An 18,454-nucleotide genomic window follows, 5' to 3' on the forward strand; every position below is an offset into this window, starting at 1 on the left:
CTATTAAAACCTTCCATCCTGACAACTATGATTATGATCTGATAATGATTGATTTGTAAGTTACATACCACAGGCACTCTACCCAGAGAGGCATGCAGAGCCATCTGACTGAGCTTACTATGCATGTGTCCAAGGCAGGAAACACAGCAGCCTTAAGTGGTATTTTGCCATCATTCAGAATAATGCTAAGATTCAGAGGCAAGATAGTTTACTTTAATAATTCCCTTTGTAACTGTTGTCGTTCTATGGGATGCAGGGCTGGATGCTGCACAGGGTGACTTAAGCATTTGTCTGGGGGGGGGGGGGGCTGGCCATGCAAAAAATTATTAAAAAAAAAAGAAACATTTCTGCTTCTACAACATTTAAAAAAATGCATTCTCATGCTTGACATTTAATCCAGTAACTTCTGGCTGGCATCAATCTTACAAATGGATTTCATCCTGGTGTGCAACTGTTCCAGCCAATTGAGTTGGCACAGAGTACAAGACCAGGACATTGGCATATGATTTAACTCAAATGTGAGAGGGAAGGATTCCTGTTTTGTAAAAGCCAAACTGGAATATTGTTTTCATTTTTTTTTCTTTTTTTTTCAGCAAGGATACATGGTAAGTTGTATTTTAGAGCATTTTAGAGCAAACAAACCTTTGCAGCAGCTCAGAACCAGTCTGGGAACTTAACAGGGGTGCTTGCAATGAATGGGAAGTTTATAGCAAGCCATTGTAGTGGTGCATGTCTCTAATGCCATAGTTAAAGGGCACAGTCTAGTTAAGTGACTTGGTCAAACCCTCAAAACTTGTACCATAGCTAGAGGAGAAAAGAGGTTTAATCCCTGTACCAATTGTCAGACCTCCATTAACTGCTTTTTGTTTCTTTGGGAAATCACTGAAGATTACAGTCAGACAATGCCAGTCTTTAGATTTTCACAGGATTTTTTGGTTCAGAAATACATATTGATGCAAAACCTGTTGCTCAGTTAACTTTTTAAACAATTTAAAGTAGTTTGTTTCTATCTGTTTCCAGTTTTGAATATCATCTCTGATTTTGCGTTATATTTATAACCTGTCCTTCAGCAAGTCACTTTGTGGTAAACAGGGAGCGTCATCATATAACTCATGTTCTTTGGATGTAATCCTTTGTTTCCTTAAATTCATGTCAATTTGTTGAAGGTGGTTTCAGAGAATGTAAGGAAACCAAAACCAGTTTACTGAAACCACCTTCAACGAAAATTAAAATAATTTTTTTTGCCAACTTCGAGGTTGCATAACTGCAGAAAAAAGCAATCTCCACTATTGATGAAAGTGGTTTCAGTGAACTGGTTTCAGTTTCTTTGCATTTGCCAAAACTGCCTTCAATAAGATTATCACTCATCTGGTCAGGATAAAGCAGATGGACATTTGTGGGTTCAGTTCAAGCAGCTTTATTACACACAAATACATCAGAAATGAGACTTTGTAACTTAAACTAAATAAGCTTATAAACAGACTGACTACCACACTCATACATGTTAACACTATGGCTGTTCTCTCAAAATGACACTGCTGCCTGCACGTGCTCACTATTTATATGCACATGCTTACATCTGGAAAAGCTTCTTAAGGGTACATACACATGCTCTGATCTACAGAGATGAGATAACATACTTCCAGTTTCCTTAGTATTGACAGTACTTTTATTATTAATCTGTGAATATACTGGACAACATAAAGTGTATGAGTGTAATGTAAACACTGTAACTATGAACACATTTTAATTTAGCTTGTTCTTTGCAGGTGCACTGGTGTGAAATGCACTGTATGAAGACTACAACAGTTTGTATAGCACTTAGTGCAGAGGAGTAAGACTATGAACAGTTAAGAAGGCACCTTTTGTAGTACATGGTTTGATTCACTCAGCTTTCATGTGTTTTTTCTGTGATTTTGTCATGTTACTTCACCAGACAGTACTCCAGAAAAGGGAAACTTGTATTCTGTTAACTTTCTCAGACAGTTAAATGCATTATACATTTGTCTTTTTAAATTCCTTCAACCTTTACATAGATGCTGATTAGTCACTGCATGATATTTTTGAATGAATCCCAGAAGTTCTGTTGTAGCTTAAAGGGTTATAAGATGCATTTTCACTAAATGTGAATTTCAATGGAGGAGAAGTTCAGTTTCTCATGCTAAGTCTGTTTTCAATGTGAGAGTGTTTTGTTTTGTTTAGAAAATGGCTGTCATTATTTTTTTCTGTAAAATTTGAAATAAACATTTTTAAATGAAATACAAATTTCTCTAATAATTGTAACAGTAAATTAGAAACTCATATGTACACTGACAAATTTGAACAGTGTTTATGATAACTGGGGAGAGATAGCACCAAGCATTGGGATATTGGTATAGCTAGTGAAGGCCTGATTCATTACACTGCATAGGGGCCCATTTGTCCACAGTCCAGCTCTGTTAACTCTGGAGGTATATGCTGCAACAGTACAGCATTATTAGTCATTCAAGTAGGTCAGACCCATACAAAGTGATGTCAGAGAGGATAGCTATGCTTGATGACAGAGAAGACATATGAAAGTCAACAATGATATGTAAGTGTCCTGCAAGAATGCAAGACTCTTGTGCTCCGTTGATTGTCATAATGGTTATGTTTACCTCACAAACAGAAAGTACAGTGTTTACTTCTCAAGAAAGAGAAACTAGCTTAGCTTAAAATGACCCACAAGGGCATTTAGCCTAATGTTTATATATGAAGCCCCTAAACACTGCATGTTGTACACAGTAAAATGTCTGATTTTTGTATGACTTGTCTGTTGTTGAACAAAAGCTGCTGCAGCATTTGCATTCTCTGTAATTTTGGTTTATTCATTGCAATAAAGAATGAACTAATTCATTAAAAGGCCAGGATTGTGTGATATAGTCTAAGCTTGTTTTCTTTGAGTAGTTGAAACTTGCTGCATTTATATTTTGTAGTATATTCTTCACAACCTCCAGCAACTGCAAAGAGGCTGACATTTGTCAGATCATATAGTCTATGTTATTCGCAGTGATAATCAGAACTGTCAGATCTTCAACAATTATTATGCAGTCAGTGCTGCATATTACTGTGATACAGTCTTTACAAAATCAATCATAAAGGATTTCTGCATTTACTTAAAAACTGTTGCACTTGCAGTTAGCACAGAGGACTAAAGCTCTGATTTGTTAATGAGTTGCTTCTTGTGTCAAAGGTACAGGGTTTCAATTTTTCCACCTTCATTTACTTACTTTCTGACATTGATTAAATGATTTGTTCACTGCTTTGGAGCAATTGGGTATTTGGGCTAGGCTTCTTAATGGTTTCCATCTAGTTCAGGAAATGATATGGCAATATTACCGTCACACCATTTTTTTATGTAACATAGGCAGTTTATTCTCCAAGGACAGCAAGCACTGTATTTGTAGATGAAGCACTAAAATGTAAAGTTGTTTGCTAGCAACAACCTCTGCATTACTAATAATCTCTTTAATGCAGAATTATTCAGATGACTTTTTACTTCTGTAGTAGTTATGCATGTTAGTTTGGCATATTTTATCAGGTGGCTATTATTTCTTATGCTCTCATAAATGCTTTTCTATTTAAACTGTGTTATACAAAGCTGGATCTTATGGTATGATGATAGTGGACTTTATACAGTGTCCTGTAATTTAACCAAAGCTGACAATAAAGTACATGTAATTTATTTCTTCATAACAATAAGGAGTGTATACAGTCACCAAAGTGGTTATTACTGTCGGTGGAGTTGGGGTGGGCTCCCTGCAGATGAAAGTACCTTACCCTCTTTTCATCTGGTCATTTTTAATTAGTCATTAATCTAACACATACACACACACATACACACACACACACACACACACACACACACACACACACACACACACACACACATACAGACATGCACACTCACACAAACGCACACACACACACACACACACACACACACACACACACACACACATGAACTAGGTGTGTGCGTGTGAATTAAGGTGCAATATTTGGGCTACAGTGTGTCTGTATGAAATAACTTTGAAATATGAGACTTTAGTAATTAGTATTAATTTTTTTGACACAGACATCTGAGAAGGATGCAATCAACAATGTAGGTATAATTTCTGAATGTGAACTGCTCATCTCTCATCTTACTTCCTACTAGTCTTCTTATTTGTTTATCCATCACCCTCTTCAGAACTTTCATGCAGTGTGACAAAAGTTTGATGCCTTTATGCTGTCCACAGTTGTGAATACTTCCTTTGTTCTGGTACCCTGGCACTACAATGCTTATTTGCTAGTCATCTAGGATATGCTTTTTCTCTCCGTACTTTTATATGGACCTTTAGGAGCCATTTTTCCCTAACAAACCCAACGTTTTGATCTACCTGCTATGTCATCATCTTTGCATGCTTCTTTCCTTGACTTAATTTTGCTTTATTGCTGTTCTTGCTTCTTCTAGGGTGAGGTCCTGTTCTTCTTTCACTGTAAACTGTGTCTTTTGTAGTACAGCTACTGTGTTTCATTTCTTTCAGAAGCTGCTCTGCTGGAAGTACTCCCACCATTAGCCTTAAGTTCCGTGGACTAGTGAGCAGGTTGTTGCTATCATCTCTTACGGAATTTGTTTGATTACTGTCTCCTTTATATTTTGTCTTTGCCTTACAACTTGATATAATTTCTTTACTGCCATTTGCTGGATCACTTTTCATACTAGAAGCTGTTTGCTTCTGATGCCTTATTCTTTGCTATTACAACTGCTCTCATAACCTATTTGTTAGCCTACCAGTTTTTCTTCTTAGCCTGATCTATAATTTCTATCATTCACTTTTTCCTGCCCTCTGTTTTTCTTTTGATGACTTTTTTGGACTTCTGCATTCCACTACCAGCTTTAATTATATGCCTTATTTTCGTAATTGACTTGGCTGCATATTTGTTGTATAGTCAATGCACATAAAACTGTTAGATTGATTATGTAAAAAGAGCAAACATTTCAACAGCAGTGCATGTTTTTATGTTGGAACTTAGAAGACAGTTCAGTGCAAAATATGTAAATAACAACATATGCATAATATTTCCTAAAGTAACGTGAGGTATCAGAGTTAACAATCAGGATTTTCAGATTTGGGGTCGGATGCTTAAGTTTGTATTGAGATGCATTTGTGATAAAAATTAATTCAGTTATGCTGTGATAAATGCTGTTTCACCAAAGTCCTGATTTACATATGGGACACTGCAGAAAAATATATTTGATTCTCCTGAGGTGGATGGCAGTAAGGACATGTCCCACAATGAGGAGTGCATATTAACACCCTATGTATACTTTCCTGTTTAAAATGGTGGAATGTTTTTTGTTCTGTGGCCAAAAAGTGAGAATCAAGAAAATTAAAATTATTAAGAAGAATGGAGACTGTAAAGTGGTGAACGGAGAAAGTGTAGTTAGGCAGCATAGGATGGTGGTTTGTAGGATGACGTTGGTGATCAAGAAGAGGAGGAGGAGTGTGAGGGCAGTACCAAGGATCAAATGGTGGAAATTGAAAAAGGGTAATTGTAAGGTGGAGTTCAGGGATGAGTTAAGGCAGGCACTGGGTGGTAGTGAAGAGTTACCAAATAGCTGGGTAACTACAGCAGAGCTAGTAAGGGAGACGGCTAGAAAGGTGCTTGGTATCACATCTGGACAGAGGAAGGACAACAAGGAGACATGGTGGTGGAATGAGGAAGTACAGGAGGGTATACAGAGAAAGAGGTTGTCAAAGAAGAAGTGGGATTGTCAGAGAGCTGAAGAAAGTAGACAGGAGTATAAGGAGATGAGGTGCATGGCAAAGAGAGAGGTGGCGAAGGCTAAGGATAAGACATATGAAGAGTTGTATGAAAGGTTGGACACTAAGGAGGGAGAAAAGGACCTGTACCAATTGGCTAGACAGAGGGACCGAGCTAGGAAAGATGTGCAGCAGGTAAAGGTGATAAAGGATAATGAGGGAAACATACTCACAGGCAAGGAGAGTGTGTTGAGGAGATGGCAAGAGTACTTTGAGGGGTTGATGAATGAAGAGAATGAGAGGGAGAGAAGGTTGGATGATGTAGGGATAGTGAATCATGAAGTACAATGGATTAGCAAGGAGGAAGTAAGGATAGCTATGAAGAGAATGAAGAATGGACAGGCTGTTGGCCCAGATGACATACCTATGGAAGCATGGAGGTGTTTAGGTGAAATGGCAGTGGAGTTTTTAACCAGATTGTTTAATGAAATCTTGGAAAGTGAGAGGATGCCTGTGGAATGGAGAAAAAGTGTTTTGGTACCGATTTTTTAAGAATAAGGGTGATGTGCAGAGCTGTAGTAACTACAGAGGTATTAAACTGATCAGTCACAGCATGAAGTTATGGGAAAGAGTAGTGGAAGCAAGGTTAAGAAGGGATGTGATGATTAGTGATCAGCAGTATGGTTTCATGCTGGGAAAGAGCACTACAGATGCGATCTTTGCTCTGAGAGTGTTGATGGAGAAGTACAGAGAATGTCAGTCGGAGTTGCATTGTGTTTTTGTAGATTTAGAGAAAGCATATGACAGGGTGCCTAGAGAGGAGTTGTGGTATTGTATGAGGAAGTTAGGAGTGTCAGAAAAGTATGTAAGAGTGGTACAGAATATGTACGAGGGTAGTGTGACAGTGGTGAGGTCTGCAGTGGGAGTGACAGATGAGTTTAAGGTGGAGGTGGGGTTACATCAAGGATCAGCTCTGAGCCCTTTCTTATTTGCAATGGTGATGGACAGGTTGACAGACAAGATCAGACAGGAGTCCCCTTGGACTATGATGTTTGCAGATGACATTGTCTTCTGGAGTGAGAGTAGGGAACAGGTGGAGGAGACCCTGGAGAGATGGAGATATGCTCTAGAGAGAAGAGAAATGAAGGTCAGCAGAACTAAGACAGAATATATGTGTGTGAATGAGAGGGAGGATAGAGGAATGGTGAGGATGCAAGGAGTAGAGGTGGCTAAGGTGGATGAGTTTAAATACTTGCGGTCAATAGTTCAGAGTAATGGTGAGTGTGGAAGAGAGGAAGAAGAGAGTACAGGCAGGATGCAGTGGGAGGAGAAGAGTGTCAGGAGTGATTTGTGACAGATGAGTACCTGTAAGAGTGAAAGGGAAGGTCTACAAGAGGGTAGTGAGACCAGCTATGTTATATGGGTTGGAGACAGTGGCATTGACAAAAAGGCAGGAGTTTGAGCTGGATGTGGCAGAATTAAAGATGTTAAGATTTGCACTGGGTGTGACGAGGATGGACAGGATTAGGAATAAGTATATTAGAGGCTCAGCCCAGGTTGGAAGGTTTGGAGACAAAGCCAGAGAGTCAAGATTACGTTGGTTTGGACATGTGCTGAGGAGGGATGCAGAGTATATTGGGAAAAAGATGCTAAGGATGAAGCTACCAGGTAACAGGAAAAGAGGAAGGCCTAAGGTAAGGTTTATGGATGTGGTGAGAGAGGACATGCAGGTGGTTGTTGTGACAGAGCAAGATGCAGAGGACAGGAAGAAATGGAAACAGTTGATCTGCTGTGGCGACCCCTAACGGGAGCAACCGAAAGAAGAAGATGACGATTAAAGTGTTTCTAGACATTAAACTATCTTTTTGTGCGGAAAAATGTAGGATGAAAGTAGAGTTTTTCTTTAAGCAGAATGTTACAAATGTTGTGAGTTTTAAATCTATTGTCAAAAATAGCTATAGGTCTGGTGTGAGCTTTATCTCCAAACTTCTCTTCACAAAGGGTATCTATCCTGGATACACATAGCATGTCAGCATACTGATCTGCAGTTTATTACTTATGTTTTTAAATAATACTACACATGTGGCATTTAAATGCATTTTTTCTTATGCAAAAATGTTTTATATAGTGCAAACATTTCTCTGATGTCTGTGATGTATAAAACACATTTGTTGCATGCAGAAGATGTTTACTTTAAGTAATTAATAATTTAAAGTTTTACTTTTTTTAAGTAGCAGTAACACATTACCTTGTAGTCAGGATAGAAGTGCTTCAGTTACATGTAAAGAAACTGAACAAGTAGTTTTGTGCACACAGACTACAAGACAACAAGAAAAAATCCTATTATCAAATTTTCCCTAAATTTTCTCAGAACTCTTAACCATGAGACATGTATTTAGTATGCTGTTAATTGAATAACTCTTACAGCAGTGTAATAGAACTGTCAGTGCTTAACTAATGGATGGAAAATATGTTTTCATATCTGTTTTCATAACTGATGAGTTTTCACCATGATTATTTTAAAACCCCACTGTGACCATTGCCAATATCCTTATTTGTCTAGCCTCATCCAAAGTGATTAGCTAAGGATTTTACACTGCTGCACTTAATCTTTTAAAAGGCGACAATTCATGCACACCGATCCATTCTATAATTTGTATCCACAGACGGATTCTTTCCCCTGAAACAAACTCTATACTATACATATCACTTTGTAGAGTACTAGTCATTTCACATTGTCACCAAGTGAACTATTCTGGGCAATGATCTTGTTAACACAAATTAGAGTCTGGGTCTTGCATAGAAAATTGTCTTGCAGTTCCTGGACTAAATAATATAGTACAATAATATAATACAACTCTAGTAAAGACTGTGGAAAACGTGATCACTACAGTAGTAACTTTGGTAATTTGAAATAGTGGTTGGTGTGTTTAATTAAAACTGAGGCAGTTTCAACATTACAGAATAATGTAATAATGCTTTTTCAAATATGCAATTTCATTTCTTCAGTATCCTTGAAAAGGTCTGGGTTTATTCTAGTTGTCTCCACAAATTTTTATCACAGGAATTTTAAACATTGTTTTAAAGTTTTCTTTTTTTACAAGATTTTGTGCTTCGTGATGCATGGCTGCCTGCTTTTGCTTTGGTCTCACTAGTGTATCAATCTAGATAAACATTCAAGTTTGTGTTTTTGCCTTGAAATATAACTCAATAATTCTAAGAAAAAAGGTCTTTTAGGCTTTTCATAGTGCTGTCAATATTTTAATGTGTCAGCCATCGTATAAATCCTGTCTCATATTAGCTGGAGTTCTACCCAGCATCACATACCATAGCTCTGAACTTCTTTAGTCAAGAATTCAGTGAAAAAAAAAATAAATAAATAACTTGGGTGTCATAGAAAGTTAACAGAATGACAGAATTTCCATCAACATGGATAGTATAAAGAATAAAAAAAAAGTTTGAAGGTCTTATTTCTGACTTTACTGACTGTCTGTAATATTCAGTGATTTTTCCAGAAAATCATGCATTTTATGAAAGACCTGGTAAAAATATAAGCCAAAATCTGGGATTTTTGCAAAATTAGGGACAGTTGAAAGCTACGTCACATCCTCTCCAAAGCTCGTTGATCATCTGCAAAATTATACAAGTCTCACAGCTGTGCTGCCTTAACATGTACAGACCACAAATTAAGCATTAGTTTTCTACAAGTTTGCAGGGTAAAATGGGCAAAAAGGCCGGTTGGGATATATAGAGTTTAGGTATGCAGCTTAGATTAGTATGGAGAAATTAAACAATATTCTGACATGCTTTGGTTAAATGTATTGGCACTTCTAATTTCAGCCTATGCAAGTTTGGGATAAGGAGATTTCTTACTTAAGTCCAAGGTTCTGACATGACAGTCAGTATGTTTTGAGAGTGAGGGATAAAGGGTGTATTTAGGGTTTGGCTCCTTGTGAAAGTGCAGTTTTGTTTTTAAAGAAAATCAATTTTTTCTGTAGCTGAGTTTATTTTTTCAAGGTTTCATAGTGCAGTAACAGTAGGTTAACTGACATACCATAAATCCAATGTTGCTTAGCTTTAAAAAAGGCCAGTGTAAAAGCAGAGACCTTCTTAATGATGGTGAATAACAGTGGTGTGTTGCATGGAGTATATTTTGATCCTGTTCATACAGAAGTAAGGACTAGTAACCATATGATAATGGATTTTCTCAGAAGGTTGCATGTAACAATACAGTTACACAATACTAAATGTGTGTTTAGGAAAGTCACATTTTTACATGCTTTGGTATATAAATGGCATGTGTTGCATTCAACGTACGATATTTAATTCATTAAAGGAAGACACTTGGCAACCATAATAGAACTCCTTTAAAATCCAAAAGAGAGTTGAAATAGTAAAAACAGCTTTGAAGGAAATCACTCACAGCCTGCGCTCGCCACTGTTCATGGTATGATTTACAGTAATGTTTCACATCTACTCATGTACATATTACTCATACACATCAATGGCTATATAGTGTCTGTGGATTACGGCTTAGTCCTCTGCTCCAACTTACTCATATTTGCACACAGATATGACCATGCATATGTATAATGTGACATGCATCTTACTTCATTCTATCATACATTATATCTAAAGATATGCAGACACAAACAAAGCAGACACTTTAGAGGTTAAATATAACATAAATGGGATTCAAAGGTCTATATAAATACATGACAATTACAGCACTAAATTTATAAATGGCAATGGTGGTATTTTTTTTACTTTGCTTACTGTTTGGCTAAATACATAATATTCAGAATCTTTCTTAAAATGACCCATTTACATTAGTTTCACAGAGGCTTGTCTCACACTATTTTGCAAGTCAGAATCATGCTAAAAAGTTGCTTTTGCAGCACTGTAGTACCAGTAGCATGACATGCTACACAAGGCCGCTAAATGAATTTGTCAAGAAAGTCCATATTCTTAGCAAACATCTGTACGCACACTTTTTTTCCAGCTGGAATGCATTTTAGTCCTGGTTCTATGCCTAATGGTAATGCACTTAAGCAATACCTTAAAGTGAATGTGAGCTCTTGTATAAAACACTTCACTGTGAATATTTGGGATGACAATCATTATACCTGAATGTAACTTTCTATTTAATGTGATGTTGGTTTGGTAACAGAGTTAACACTGCAATAAGATTAAATATAAACTCTCACCCAGATGAGATGTCTGATTTTTCCTGCAACAGACCACTTGAGTTTGGTATATGAATTTTCTGTCTCTTTTTCAGAAATTAAAGAATCTGTTATTTAATAAATATGAAGTAGCAGGTATTTCCATATTTGTAAAGAGACATGATACTACTAAATATTTTTGTTTTAATAGGAGTAGTAAATATCCAAGACAAAAGTAGGCTTCAGATGTTTATTCTTTTTGCAGCACTTGCAACATCACCATGATTGATACAAATGCACTGAGAAATGGAAGAGATGCAATGCTATACAACAGTCTATGAAACAGTATTAAAAGGCAGAATCCCTGTCAGAATGTCTAGCATTGTTTCTTGGGTTTTCATTTTCCTCTCTCTGATACTGTTTGAGGATTTGTTGTGCTTCTGAGTAACTGTTGGCTTTGCCGATGAATTCTTTTCATATCAGGGTGCATGGAGCCATATTCTGAATGCAACTGTCATTTACTTCTGGAGTGAATGTTAGTAGTAGATCTATATGCTGTTTAGATTCTTCATCAGTATCAGTGCCTCTTCTCTTCTTCTGTTTGAAAGGAAGGTGGTACAATATCAGTAGAAATAGTGCAGTCCCCTACATGAATCATCAGAGTGGGCTACTCTGTTGTTTGACAAGAATGAAGAGTCCATTAGATGAATGGTCTCTCTATGCTCTTCTTTTGAGTAGACAATGCCTCCTTTGGAAATTTCTTTGGTGCATTTTAGGCATTGTCCCATAAATTCAACAACTTTCCCAGTGAGCTCAAGCTGAATTAGTTTAACCTGTCGAGAATATTGACCTCTTGACAAGCTTGCAAGTTGAATGACCAGCACAGTGACCTGAGTGTTTTTTATTGCAGACAACTAATCATTAGAATAATTATTTCTGCAATGTGACAGCCTCTCCTATGCCTTCCATCTATGGGAATGCATGTCCCACACCTCTTGCTACACACACACACAGACACACACACACACACACACACACACACACACACACACACACACACACACACACACACACACACACACACACACACACATGTACAGCCCATCTTTGAGATTATACTCCCATGAGGAAAGGGGAAGGGGACAGTCTTGGGCTACTGTCCTTCTGTCTGTGATAGTGACTGATGAGGCAGAACTTAACAGGGAAGACCTGACCAATTGAGATCTTCATTCAGAGGGTCATTCCAGTAGAAATACTCGACTATGTAACTCTCTACAAGTTGTCCCTCAAAGAAATGGACAACACACTTTCAGGAAAACAGAAGGAGAAAGGAAATTGGAAGCAGTTAGCTGTATGGCTTGCTCGATCACTGTGTGCTTGTGAACTATTGGCTGTTGTTGAAGCAGAGGGTAGGTGCTCCTCTGTACGGGATTGAAGTGGTGGGAGCACTTGAGATTTATGATGAAATTGCTGCTTTAATTTTCTTTCCAAGCACCTTCATATGAGAATATGCACAGGAGAGCACTGATGCATTCCTTGAGGATTGAGGTACAGGGTCTTGTCTGACAGTGCATTCAGTGGGGATAGCCTCTTTAAGTGCTACAGGTACTTGTGCATCTGGAGGTTCCCTGTCATTCTTTTCTTCATTTGTAGATCCAGAAGTGATGCCAGCTACTGCAGGAACAGAGAGCCCAGGGTCTTCACTAGTATCACTAGTGCTTGACTTTTCTGTCTTTTAACAAAAGCCAGATTTTATGCTGCAGTAAACATCTGATGGCAGATTAACTAGTGGCTGAGGAGAGGCTGTGATTTTCTTTGCTCCTGAGCCTTACTTTTTATGACTTATATGGTCCACGCAATTTACTTCTTCAGTAGAGCAACAGGGTGGTTTTGCTCTTTGAAGACATATGAATTAATATTTCACAGACTACTTGATGAGACTTTATACCTGCATATTCAAATATTACTTAATTTTCAACATGGTTGGAACACCTGCAGCACAACTAAAACTACTGTATTTTAAGAAATAAAACTATGGAAGATGCACTGTATGAATGAACAGATTTACTTTTTCATTTCCTAAAATTAAAATCTTAATTATTGTACTTTTACTAAATAAATCAGCTAAATGAAAAAAATTGTTACTGGCTTCCTGCATCTTTAATAAAGTGATGTATTCCTGAAACTGCACCACTCCTTTGCAAGCCAGATTGTACAAACTTACCTTATTAGTGCCTGCAGTCACAGTATTCTTAATAATGCCAGCAATGCTGCTTCTGTGGGCTGCCTTATCTCATTCACACTAATAATACTTTACAGGGAGACCACACCAGCATTTTTGTTCTGCTGTAACTTCTTTGTGGCACTAAATTTGTGGTATTCAATGCCATGATTAGCATATCAAATACGAGAAAATTATTTTAACTGAGCAAGAAATGCAAAAAACTGCTTTTCTTGTTCAGTTAAAAATGTTTTCTTGCATTTGATTATTCATTTTACTTTCAGGTCAAGGCAGTAGCCCTGCAGCCTGCTTCCAGCCAGAAATGTGACACCTATTTAGTTAACAAAATGACTAGAACTGGTGCAGACTAGGATGACTTCCAACACAGCTCGAACAAAATACTTCTTTTATTGTATAAAAATATAAACATCCACAGGTTAAGCGCTTTCAACTGTCAACATACAGTCTTCCTCAGAACCAGAAGTCAGGAATTATTCGTGATTATGACGGCTCATGAGGGAATGGTTCATTCTTGTCCAACCAGGTTAAGTTTTTAGTATTGCTTCAGCGGTGGTGTAGTAAATTGAAGAGTGTAAACCAGCAGAATGGCAACAGAAGCCAAGCACGGAATTGAAAAATTTGTGTTACATCAACCAAGGCTTGAAGAGCTTTCTGACGGTAGGCCTACCGCTGAAGCAATACTAAAAACTTAACCTGGTTGGACAAGAATGAACCATTCCCTCGTGAGCCGTCATAATCACGAATAATTCCTGACTTCTGGTTCTGAGGAAGACTGTATGTTGACAGTTGAAAGCGCTTAACCTGTGGATGTTTATATTTTTATACAATAAAAGAAGTATTTTGTTTGAGCTGTGTTGGAAGTCATCCTAGTCTGCACCAGTTCTAGTCATTTTGTTCAGTACGTGGTTCTACAGTTGCATTTGGAGACATTTATTTAGTTGACTGCATGCATGAGTTAATCAGTTAAATTTATATTTATCTATTTATACATATAAATAACAAAACCATTCAGTTCTATGTGTATGCGTAATTGCGCTGACACAGGATATGGTGAATGTAGTATAAATAGGTCTTACAGTCTGGTAAGAATAACTTGTCAGAAGGCTCATTAAGCCTTTATTTTCCTTCAATACATTCTTTCTGTTATAACAGTTTCCCTGAGTGTTGCTAGCTGAGTTGAGGTAGTAAAAGTATATATATTTTTATCTTTTTGTATCTCTTGCTCTTGGTACAGGGTCTTGTCTGACAGCGCATTCAGTGGAGATAGTCTCTTTCAGTGCTACAGGTACTTGTGCATCTGGTACATCATCAAGAAACCTCATAGACTCAGATTTTTGCCTTAAGCTTTGATACTGAGAACTATTATCTTTGGTATCATGATTTTATGAATTAGTGGGGCATTCGAATATCCTGATGTAGACTATTAGATTTCTCTTGTACCATACTTGATTCAGTGGGGTACAGAACCTTCTATGGGATCATCCCCGCCACTTCAAAGATTAATTTCTGCATGGTCAGATCAGCAGTTCAACCTGCAGAATTTTGACTTCATATTTTAAAATATTTGCATACCTCATCAATTGTTGCCATTACACACTTATGAAATATATACTATTGTCAGCTCTTACCCTGTGTAGCCACATACTGGGAATTTGTATAATACTATTTTATTCACTAAGCATCCTTTGTGCATATCTGTACTGTATGATATTTGTTTAGACACTACAGCTAAAGACAGACTGACATCTACAAGCCATAATGTTTCTGAGAGATGCACAGAAAAAATGTACCCGAATGATAATAGAAACTGCATGGCTACATCACTGATCTAAATATCTACCATCTGCAACTATTTAAATAAAATGTGCAGAGTCCAGAAATTGGCAAATACTGAGGTCATGTATGAACCTATAAAATTGTAGGATATAATTGCCATGCTTGGATAAGCTTTTAAAGGCCCAAGTGGTTGCTAGCCTAGTATACATCCATGAACCTATGAACTGATGTGACACTCAGGACATGTAGAAGCACTTATCACAATGACAGCTGTCGTTATTGCTGTCTGTACATTTCTCAGTTAAAAAAACTTATAACAGACCTTACAAATCTTTTTGTGACAATTGTTTTTCATACATTAAAATAGGTACTTTTACTTCTGATTCAATAATGATTTTGAAGGTAACTAAGCAAAGATGTCCTCTTTCACCCCTGCTTTTCACTCTAATTATGGAACCTTTTGGTAATTTTATTAGGTCAAATTTAGACATAAAAGGCATTCGCATGAATGTGAATTTGGTTTCTAAATTCCAGTTATTTGCTGATAACATTATTCTGACACTGAGTGACAGTGGTAGTTACCTTGCTGTTGTTTTTAGGGCAATGGATGAGTTCCACAAAAATGTGGTCTCTCCTTTAATGATATCAAAAGAAAAATACTACCCATAAATGCCAATATTGATAGGATAAATGACAGTTACTGAATACATTGTCAAAGAGAGAAAAATGAACAATTTAGGGATAATTGTAACAGATGACCTTAATAATATAATAAATTACAATTATGCTAACAACATAATCAGCATAAATAATCTAATAAATGGAGAATTTTTTCTTCACAATGGAAGAGAGACTATCTATAATCAAAATGATTATTTTATCAAAAATCATATATGTTATTCAATCATTATCTTTGCCTCCATCTAAAACATGTAATAAAGAATTTAATACATTAATTTTAAAATTTCTTTGGTTCCCCAACACACCAAGAATTGCCTTAAATCATCATATAAGAGACTGGACAGCAGGAGGAATTGGACTGCCAGATCTAGAATTATATTCATCATCAGTTATAAAAACAATATCTCTTTGGACAAATAGTATTTGCACAGCCAGGTGAAAAGACTTTCTAGGATGCCTTTTTATAAAATTTAAACATGACATACACTGTAATCATAATCTTAATACTAGCCTGTTTATACATATGCCTTACAGCAAAGTAAGTCACTTTCACCAAGAGCAAGTCTTTCAGAATTAGAGGAGACTTTTTGGACTCTGACTCATAGTATTTTTAAAAAAGAAGGGTTGTAGCTTAACAGGGGGAATAAAAGAGTGACAAACTTTGGATTCACAAAAGGCTACAACCAGCATTAAGCACTAATATGGTTGTTTTCCCCCTGGGTGGTAGCCCTTTCATATTCACAGTCTGCAGATTCACCATGGTGGGCCACCTCCTCAGGTGAGCTATATGATATTGAGGCATTCTAATTTACTGGCTTATGATAATTACCCATATTCCATGTTTCTCCTCCAGAAATGCCTGCAGTAAGCCATTTAGCTGCATAATGTAGTATGCCCAGCCAGGTTAATATTCTTGTTAAAAGTTAAAGTTCACCCATTTCTTTCAATGGATGAGACTGAATTTGAGGTAAGTGCTGGGGAATTTAGTGGAGAAGTAATGGTGGGAGTGTCCATGTATGTTCATAGGTTCATAGGTAGGTACTAGGCTATCAGCCCTGGGGCCTATACAAGCCCAGCCAAAAAGGTACTCTGGCTTTTGCCACCCAAGAAAATTATTTTCCTGTGCCACTGTTGAGCAGAGCCACAGAGGTGATCCCCAGGGTGAATTACATATTTCCCATCCAATCATCAAGATTTTTCTTGAAGAGTGCTAATGAGGAGCTTTGTTTTATATAGATAGGTAGTTTATTCCAGAGTATGGGGAGTCTCTGGGACAGGAATCTATCCCTCCGGCATGTTCTGTTTATTGTGGTGACAAGGTTTAGGTCCCTAGAGCATGTATGTATGTGTATGTGTATGCAGAGTGAGATCAGCTGGGAGTGGCTGATCTATGGCTAGTGTTTTTGTGAGTGTGTGTATGTGTGTGTGTGTGTGTGTGTGTGTGTGTGTGTGTGTGTGTGTGTGTATGTGTGTGTAAGTATCCACATAACTTAACTTAAACATTGGCCTGCCACATTAATCTAACATTTCATGTTAACATAAAAATCTTTTTTTTCTTCCCGTCCTCTTACTCTGGGTTACAAGCACACACATATCACCACAAAATTAACAATGTTAACACAGCATCTGAAAAAGTGCAATAATGTATTCTTTTGCATCAGTTTGACTACAGCAGATATCCAGTTATATTACTGGATGAGAACACTAGTATAACCTAGAAAAGGACAGTGCATGACAGAGAAAATCACACTAGAGTTCTGATTTCCTTCACACAATATATTAAGACATCATTTCAGGAAAACAGAAACAATATACATTCAATGTGTAGTGCTAGGGAACAGTATTTTATTTCTATTTTATCCATTGGTTAACTGGGTAAGCCCACTGTATTCAAGTATTCTTTTCCAGGGGTGACCTGGAAGTAGTGCTTGGTTAAGTGACTTGCTCAGAGTAACTCAGTCAGTCAGCAAATAGTGGTGGAAAGGATCACACCCTGTACCCTGGGATACTTCAAAAGTATTGTACAAATCAAGTATGCTTATAAGAATCCATTAAAGTACACCTGTGATACTTTATATTCTGTGGAAAGAGGATGCTGTCAACAGATCTAACACTTTGTAGAATTCTTCTGGCCACTGTTCTGCAATTACAGTACATTTAAAGTTCTGGAACTACTGCTCTGCCATTTTTCCCAATGGCTCTTGTACTGTGTGTATTGTTGCCATCCTGGATATGAGCCAGTCATAAAAAGCAGTCCTACAGTGCGAAAAATCTTTAAATTAGCTGGCTGTATCAGTTTAATATTTAAGATATTTAAATAACATTCACATGCAGCAACTAGGAATACGTGCACTGCTTAGACTTTGAGACAGAATAGCCACTGTCAAAAATAAATAAATGCATAAATAATCCCTGCACAGTGCAGACTTTTTCTGACTGAAAAAACCTAGACAAAGCCTGTTCCTTTGGGTACAGAAATTAGGGCTTTGGTGACAAGCAAGGTTGATATACACTTGGAAAGTGCATTTAACTGACTGACTGAGTATGGATTGTATAAAGACAATGATAACCTGAACCCGCATGCACAACCTCAACCTGGTCTGTGACATCAATAGTACTTGTTGGCAGGACAGAGTTGTGTCCCAAAGACTCCCCCATCTGTGGAATAGACTCCCTCTCCACATCAAGCAGAGAACCTCATTGTCCTTTTTCAAGTGCAACCTCTATAACTGGATGGGAAACAGAAAATACACCCCTGGGATTCTACCCCTGTCCCGGCTGGACAGGGGCTTTGGGTGCTGACTTGTCTAAAATGGGCTAAACTT

The sequence above is a fragment of the Protopterus annectens genome, chromosome 9.part0, assembly GCF_019279795.1.
Source record: "Protopterus annectens isolate FY-2018-M chromosome 9.part0, PAN1.0, whole genome shotgun sequence".
Lineage (NCBI taxonomy): Eukaryota > Metazoa > Chordata > Ceratodontiformes > Protopteridae > Protopterus > Protopterus annectens.